Consider the following 9,351-nt stretch of genomic DNA (forward strand, 5'->3'; position numbering starts at 1 on the left):
GTTAAAGGTCTACCATACGGCCAGTAGTTAAAGGTCTACCGTACGGTCAGTAGTTTGACAGTTCATCACCATAAGAAAGTCGGCCACCAACCAACCTAGTTGACGATGCTTTTCATTGGCTATGTTGACACTTGTATTAGTAGAATGAACATCCAAGAGAGTCAGAGGGCAACGAAATAGTGTTAGCATTTGCGAGTGCCATTCATATGACGTGAAAACAGCGCAACCCTATGGACATGTCATACAGTCAACAAAAAGCCTTTGCTTTTTACAGGTCTTCACAAACAATCATTATTCAGAACTATTCTCTTACCTTCAACAATCAACTATAAAGTAATTCATTTACATCATTTCGCCTCGTTTGATTTATGTGGAGTTTAAACTAACCGGTCTCTTGATTTCTATAGTTACCAATTTGAAGGACATTCCGTAGCCTATAACCAATGTGTAGATTACATTTCGTTAATTGTAGCGTTGTTACTGATACTTTTTCGATTCCAGAATGTCTCAATAGGACAAATATACATTTTCACACAATTGCCAATAAGGTAATGGTGTAATTTATTAGACAAATAGTCTAAAGTAATCAAATAACCAAATGTTAATTATTTTATTTCCCAATTAGTTAATTGGTGGCTTAAAACATTAGTCTAAACTATATTCACAACAGTAAGTTAGTGATTGTAACCAAAACTATTCTTTATTTATAATTAGTCGCATCTTGACGCATGAGCCGAGAGCATTTATTTTAATTCCGATTTTTCATTGCCTATTTGTCAGGCCTATTTCGTTATTTCATTGTTAAGATATTATATATATATAAAATGTAACTTTGGAAAACCGCATCTTTCCAATTAATGTGAATTAAAAATGACCGTTGGCACATAATTAGCCTGTGTGCGGTCTCTGTTCAGCTATTTATGACATTCCACTCATTGCCTCTCCTGTCATTTGTCTTGTGGCAAGGAGTGGAATGTTAACTCAAAAGACTGGTACCCAGACTAGCACATCATGTCAGAGGGCATATTTTTGTCTGTACTTACTGAACGACTTTACCGCAATCACTAAAGTTGTATGTTAGCCTATTAGCAACGCCACCAATCGGAGGAATAAGAATAATGGGTGCATACTATGAAGAAGAAAAGGAAGATGAAACCTGACATAAAACAACAGCAATTGTTTTTCCAGACGAAGAAAATACTGTTCAAAGACCATCAGGGAAATTGAAGTTGGAATTTTATGCTACACAATTACTTGGTGTCTGACTTCTGATACCTTGAATACATTGGCATCATTTTAATTGCATAGTCACAGAACGAAATTAAATACAAAATGTTATTTTTTTAAATGAGGGTATAGTCGACAAAACATTCATATGAATAAATGATTAAATTGTTTCAGGATTTGACAGATTCTGCTACAAAGGCATAAATGAAAAACCGGAAAAAGTGTAATCACCACATTCATCCCATTATATTTCATGCATTATCATGGTGATACGAGACAATTGCAATGATAAGATCACGTGCCATGGGGTTTCAGAGGTTCCTCACGAGACAAAGAGAAAAAGGTGAGGAACCTGAAGAGGTATTTTCTCCACAGGAATTTTGTTCCAACATTTTACATTTCTGCAGGCACGTGCTAAGCCTCAAGACACTGGGCAACACACACACCGTTTAGAAGGGAAAGTATGCTCGCTCGCTCTCTCTCTCTCTCTCTCTCTCTCTCTCTCTCTCTCACACACACACACACACACACACACACACACACACACACACACAGTTTAGAAGGGAAAGTATGCTCGCTCGCTCTCTCTCTCTCTCTCTCTCTCTCTCACACACACACACACGCACACACCGTTTAGAAGGGAAAGTATGCTCGCTCGCTCTCTCTCTCTCTCTCTCTCTCTCTCTCTCTCTCTCTCACACACACACACACACACACACACACACACACACACACACATTGAATAGTGATTAAAATACTCTCTAACATTTCAGTTGATTGATCTACCTGGTAAATAGTAAATCACGTAGCAATCAGATTATACAAGGAGTTAACCTGAGTAGTAGGATAAATTACTTGATGTGATAGCATGTATGATGTGCCTGTCTGGCATGACGCACCTTCTGGGAACCTTGAAGAGTCATAACATTACCACATAGGTCTACTGTTGGGTCAAAGGGAGGGAGCTCATGTAGCCTCTTGGCTAATGCAAAACACATTGACAGCAGCACACGGGTCAGACAGACGCTAATTGGGCTAAAATACCTTGCTTTGCCACTTGATCTTAAGGGTCTCGATGGTTAAGTCAACATAGGCAGGAACTGAGGCCAGTTTTCGTTTCTAACGCCACTAAAATAATGTAATCTACGGACTCCAAGACCAAAACTCACTACAGCTTCTCTTTCCCCTCCCCTATGTCTTCATTTAATCCATGACTGCCACTGGTAGCTTTACACATGACCACATCTCAGAATAATGGTGAAACAGTTGATGGGGGTTATTTTGTGGCATAAAGGTGGGACTGACAGGCTGAGAGAAACTTTGGTCATCTAGTGTCTTTTATCATCTGTCTACAATATACTGTATCTACCATCCTGTCTGTCTCATCTAGTGGCTTTTATCATCTGTCTACAATATACTGTATCTACCATGCTGTCTGTCTACAATATACTGTATCTACCATCCTGTCTGTCTGTCTGTCTGTCTGTCTGTCTGTCTGTCTGTCTCTCTCTGTCTACAATATACTGTATCTACCATTCTGTCTCTCTCTGTCTACAATATACTGTATCTACCATCTTGTCTATCTCTCAGTCTACAATATACTGTATCTACCATCCTGTCTGTCTGTCTGTCTGTCTGTCTGTCTGTCTGTCTGTCTGTCTGTCTGTCTGTCTGTCTGTCTGTCTGTCTGTCTGTCTGTCTGTCTGTCTGTCTGTCTCACTCTTATCTCAGTCTCAGTCTCTGTCTCTCTCTCTGTCTCTCTCTCTCTCTCTTTTTCACTCTCTGTCTCTCTCAATTCAATTCAATTCAAGGGGCTTCATTGGCATGGGAAACGTGTTAACATTGCCAAGGCAAGTGAGGTAGATAATATACAAAAGTGAAATAAACAATAAAAATTAACAGTAAACATTACACTCACAGAAGTTCCAAAATAATCAAGACATTACAAATGTCATATTATGTATATATGCAGTGTTGTAACGATGTACAAATGGTTCAAGTCTGCCTGCAATATACTGTATCTACCATCCTGTCTCTGTCTGTCTGTCTGTCTGTCTGTCTGTCTGTCTGTCTGTCTGTCTGTCTGTCTGCAATCTACTGTATTTACCATTCTGTCTCTGTCTGTCAGAAATTTAAATTACTTAGGAGACATAAATTATTTGAATGGGATGGTCCCGTTCGATGTCTGTGAATAAGAGGCTAGACCAATATGAAAACCATCAGACTGTGAAGTGTAGTGTTTGATCCAGAGCCATAATCATGTTAGTTACGGCATGGTAAACATAGCTGGGCTACAGTCACATTCATCTTACAGTCACATTCATCTTATCTGTATTCTACAATGTAGAAAATAGTAAAAAATAAAGAAAAACCCTTGAATGAGTAGGTGTGTCCAAACTTTTGACTAGTACTGTATATATATATATACATACAATACTGTTCAAAAGTTAGGACTCACTTGTTTTTGAAAGAAAATAAAAAATATTGTCCAATATAATAACATCAAATTGATCAGAAATACAGTGTAGACATTGCTAATGACTATTGTAGCTGGAAATGGCTGAATTTTAATGGAATATCTGGGATGCTGGCCTTCTAGGCAGAGTTCCTCTGTCCAGTGTCTGTGTTCTTTTGCCTCTTAATCTTTTATTTTTATTGGCCAGACTGAGATATGTTTTTTTCTTTGCAACTCTGCCTAGAAGGCCAGCATTCCAGAGTCGCCTCTTCACTGTTGACGTTGAGACTGGTGTTTTGAGGGTACAATTTAATGAAGCTGCCAGTTGAGGACTTGGGAGGCGTCTGTTTCTCAAACTAGACACTCTAATGTACTTGTCCTCTTTCTCAGTTGTGTACCGGGGCCTCCCACTCCTCTTTCTATTCTGGTTAGAGCCAGTTTGCACTGTTCTGAGAAGGGTGTAGTGCACAGCGTTGTATGAGATCTTCAGTTTCTTGGCAATTTCTCGCATGGAATAGCCTTCATTTCTCAGAAGAAGAATAGACTGACGAGTTTCAGAAGAAAGTCTTTGTTTCTGGCCATTTGGAGCCTGTAATCCAACCCACAAATGCTGATGCTCCAGATACTAAACTAGTCTAAAGAAGGCCAGTTTCATTGCTTCTTTAATCAGAACAACAGTTTTCAGCTGTGGTAACATAATTGTAAAAGGTTTTCTAATGATCAAATACCTTTTAAAATGATAAACTTGGTTTAGCTAACACAACAGGATGGGGCTTGCAATGCAAGGGTTGTGGGTTCAATTCCCATGGGGGACCAGAATGAACATGTATGCACTCCTTACTGTAAAGTTGCTCTGGATAAGAGAGTTTACTAAAATGTGAAAGGAATGAATAGACCATTTCAGTTGACACAGAAATAAGTTGTATTTCAAGAAACTGGAAAACATAATGTACGTCAAGCAAGTGTTTTTATGTTCCACAAGTATTATCAGATTAACGGTTTTGTACAGATAATTATCAGACTCAAGTTACAAATGCTGGTTAACACGCCAATACATTTAGTTGACTTTTTTCCACAAAAGTAGTGCACTGGGCATTTACGGATCCTGTATTATCAGACCGATATAGACCCCCCCCCCCCCCCCCCCCCCCCCCCCCGACTTCAGGCGGCTATGGCAGCATGTTATGGAGGTAGTTGAGTCCAGATTTCTGAGAGAGTTGGTTGTGGGGGAGCGCCCTCTTTCCAGACAGTGTGTGTGAACTTGTGGATGAAGGAAGTTGCCCAGTCTCATTATGGCTCAGCAGACACCTGTAAGGGACAACGTCACACTTAACCTCTCTTCCTGTTGGAATACCTACCCTTTGTCCTGCCTACTATTCTCTCTTCCTGTTGGAATACCTCCCCATTGTCCTGCCTACCTTTCTCTCTTCCTGTTGGAACACCTCCCCTTTGTCCTGCCTGCCTTTCTCTCTTCCTGTTGGAACACCTCCTCTTTGTCCTGCCTGCCTTTCTCTCTTCCTGTTGGAACACCTCCCCTTTGTCCTGCCTACCTTTCTCTCTTCCTGTTGGAACACCTCCCCTTTGTCCAGCCTGCCTTTCTCTCTTCCCGTTGGAACACCTCCCCTTTGTCCTGCCTGCCTTTCTCTCTTCCTGTTGGAACACCTCCCCTTTGTCCTGCCTACCTTTCTCTCTTCCTGTTGGAACACCTCCCCTTTGTCCTGCCTACCTTTCTCTCTTCCTGTTGGAACACCTCCCTTTTGTCCTGCCTACCTTTCTCTCTTCCATTCATCCCATTCTCCTTCTCTCTGTGCAGAGCTCCTTAACAGCCAGAGAGCCTGTGTGTGTGTGTGTGTGTGTGTGTGTGTGTGTGTTTGTGTGTGTGTGTGTGTGTGTGTGTGTGTATGTTAGCCCTCTCTGCCTGCCCAGCTTCACACTAAGTGCCTCTGACAGCTAACCACACAGTTATTAACCCTGATCCAGGAGAGTGTGTGTATGTGTGCACACGCTTGCATGTCTATGTGAATGTGTGTGCACAAGTTTGCGTGTGTGTGTGTGTGTGTGTGTGTGTGTGTGGTGATGTAGGGCCACCTCAAAGACGGCCTCCACCAGAACTCAAGGCAAACAATCTTTCTCTCCTTACCTGTAACTGTAAATATTGACATTTTCACATTTGAAACTGAACTAATTGCATGAAAATGTAGTGCAATAGCATGAAACTGACTGAATAAACCCCAACAAGGCACTCCTCTGGGTCTGTTTCACAATCCCCCGTCTGTGAACTTAGAAATACAATAGCAATGTCAGCCACAGTCCCAGGGGTTAAGTAAGTTTGTTAGCGAAGTGTGCTGGCTTGCCACCTCATCGCCATGGACACCATGACTGATGTGGACCCTGTCAACCAACAGAAATCATGGAGACCAGAATGGAAAAATAACCTAACTTCATTTTCAACTGATACATTTTGTAAACACATGATAGGAAGCTTTATACTATGGAGATAATGCACCCTTGTGGCAGCTGCTGGAGGTGCAGGGTGACAGACAGGTGTCGCTGACAGACTGTGGCAAGACAGTTTGAGTGCTGCGCTGTGGTTATTTAATGTATAGAATTGGACACGGATTCCGACATTGAACAGTGAGGCTACCCATATACACACCCGCCACAAAAATGTGTTTACTGCAAGACGAATGCCTATTTCAATAGATAGAGGAATGTGCCTCTGTCAGTCTCACCAGGTCAGAGACAGGAAGTCAATCAGTCTAGAACCAGAATTCACCAGACTGATAGAGGTGTCCATGCAGAAGTTACAGTATCAACTCTCTGCCCAATATAAAGAATTATACCATGGCATTGTTGAATACTTGTTTCTGATTGGCTTGAAGGGCATTCTAGAGTGTGCATTATTCCCTAATAGGCACGGTATATTTGCATGGTATAATTCAATGGCTATAGTTCATTCTTACATGTTCTATGTTTGAGGTGCTTTTGAAAGCAAAAGTCGAATCGAAAGCATTATTGGCATTGTTTTCATGATGGCAAGCTAGGGCTGACGGTTTGGTTAGCTAAACTAGTCTGTTTGTTTGGTTACCACGGCAACTATTGTAGCTATCTAGTAAACTTGCTATCTACTTTAGTGGATACTGAACACATCTCTACCAGAAAATGTGATAAATTATATTCAAGGCATGAAAGGGATAATCTACTCGGGGCTCCATGCATTCTCCGGGAAAGGAATGAAGACATTACGGTGTGTTCCATGACGCGCTAGCTGAGTGGAACTGACCTTCCACAGCGTTGTATTATTTTCCAGAATACATAACCGCTCGTTGATTATCCCACCGTACTTATATTATTGTATTATTTTACTGTATTATATTACTTTATTGTATTATTGTGTTATATTGTATTCTTTTATTATTGTATTGTATTTTTGTATTGTTGTCTTGTAGTATTGTATTGTAGTATTGTAGTATTTTATTGTATTATTGTCTTGTAGTGTATTGTAGTATTGTATTGCATTATTGTATAGTATTGCATTACTGTAATGTGTTGTATTATTGTATTGTGTTGTATTGTCGTACTATTGAATTCTATTTTTGTATTGTATTATTGTATTGTATTATTGTACTATATCATTGATGTATTAATTTATTGTATTATTGTATTGTATTATCATATTATATTGTCTTATTGTATTGTAGTATTGTATTGTATTATATTCTTGTATTATATTGTATTGTCTTATTGTATTGTAGTATTATATTATTGTATTGTAGTATTGTATTGTATTATATTCTTGTATTATATTGTATTGTCTTATTGTATTGTAGTATTATATTATTGTATTGTAGTATTGTATTGTATTATATTCTTGTATTATATTGTATTGTCTTATTGTATTGTAGTATTATATTATTGTATTTGTATTATCGTGTTATATTGTCTTATTGTATTGTAGTATTGTATTGTATTCTTGTATTATATTGTATTGTCTTATTGTATTGTAGTATTATATTATTGTATTGTAGTATTGTCTTATTGTATTGTATTATTGAATTGTAGTATTATATTATTGTATTGTAGTATTGTCTTATTGTATTATTGTATTGAGTATTGTATTATTGTATTATATTGTATTGTCTTATTGTATTGTAGTATTTTGATATTTATATTGCTTCCTATTTCGCAACAAAGCATCCTTCACTCATGCTGCCAAACATACCCTCGTAAAACTGACCATCCTACCGATCTTCGACTTCGGCGATGTCATTTACAAAATAGCCTCCAATAACCTACTCAATAAATTGGATGCAGTCTATCACAGTGCCATCCGTTTTGTCACCAAAGCCCCATATACTACCCACCACTGCGACCTGTACGCTCTCGTTGGCTGGCCCTCGCTTCATACTCGTCGCCAAACCCACTGGCTCCATGTCATCTACAAGACCCTGCTAGGTAAAGTCCCCCCTTATCTCAGCTCGCTGGTCACCATAGCAGCACCCACCTGTAGCACGCGCTCCAGCAGGTATATCTCTCTGGTCATCCCCAAAACCAATTCTCCCTTTGGCCGCCTCTCCTTCCAGTTCTCTGCTGCCAATGACTGGAACGAACTACAAAAATCTCTGAAACTGGAAACACTTATCTCCCTCACTAGCTTTAAGCACCAGCTGTCAGAGCAGCTCACAGATTACTGCACCTGTACATAGCCCATCTATAATTTAGCCCAAACAACTACCTCTTTCTCTACTGTATTTATTTATTTATTTTGCTCCTTTGCACCCCATTATTTCTATTTCTACTTTGCACATTCTTCCACTGCAGATCGACCATTCCAGTGTTTTACTTGCTATATTGTATTTACTTTGCCACCATGGCCTTTTTTTGCCTTTACCTCCCTTATCTCACCTCATTTGCTCACATCGTATATAGACTTGTTTATACTGTATTATTGGCTGTATGTTTGTTTTACTCCATGTGTAACTCTGTGTTGTTGTATGTGTCGAACTGCTTTGCTTTATCTTGGCCAGGTCGCAATTTTAAATGAGAACTTGTTCTCAACTTGCCTACCTGGTTAAATAAAGGGGAAATAATTTTTTAAAATAAAAAATGGTATTGTCTTATTGTATTCGTAGGTTTGTATTATTGTATTATTGTATTGTATTGAAATGTCTTATTGTATTGTATTATTGTAATATTGTATTATATTGTCTTATTGTATTAAACGTTTTGTATTGTAGTATTGTCTTATTGTATTGTGGTATTGTATTATTGTATTGTAGTATTGTATTGATATGTCTTATTGTATTGTAGTATTGTATTGTAGTGTTGTATTGTATTGTAGTATTGTATTGTTGTATTGTATTGTAGTATTGTATTGATATGTCTTATTGTATTGTAGTATTGTATTGTAGTGTTGTATTGTATTGTAGTATTGTATTGTATTGTAGTGTTGTATTGTATTGTAGTATTGTATTATTGTAGTGTTGTATTGTATTGTAGTATTGTATTGTATTGTAGTGTTGTATTGTATTGTAGTATTGTATTATTGTAGTGTTGTATTGCAGTTTTTTATTGCATCCATTCCACACACAAATAAACAGGCCCATAGAGGCCATGTGAACCCTCCCCTCATTGGGCGGGTGCCACGGCTCTGTCACAACCCAGCAGTA

The sequence above is a fragment of the Oncorhynchus mykiss genome, chromosome 7 (genome assembly GCF_057628025.1).
Source record: "Oncorhynchus mykiss isolate SJ-2025 chromosome 7, ASM5762802v1, whole genome shotgun sequence".
NCBI lineage: Eukaryota > Metazoa > Chordata > Actinopteri > Salmoniformes > Salmonidae > Oncorhynchus > Oncorhynchus mykiss.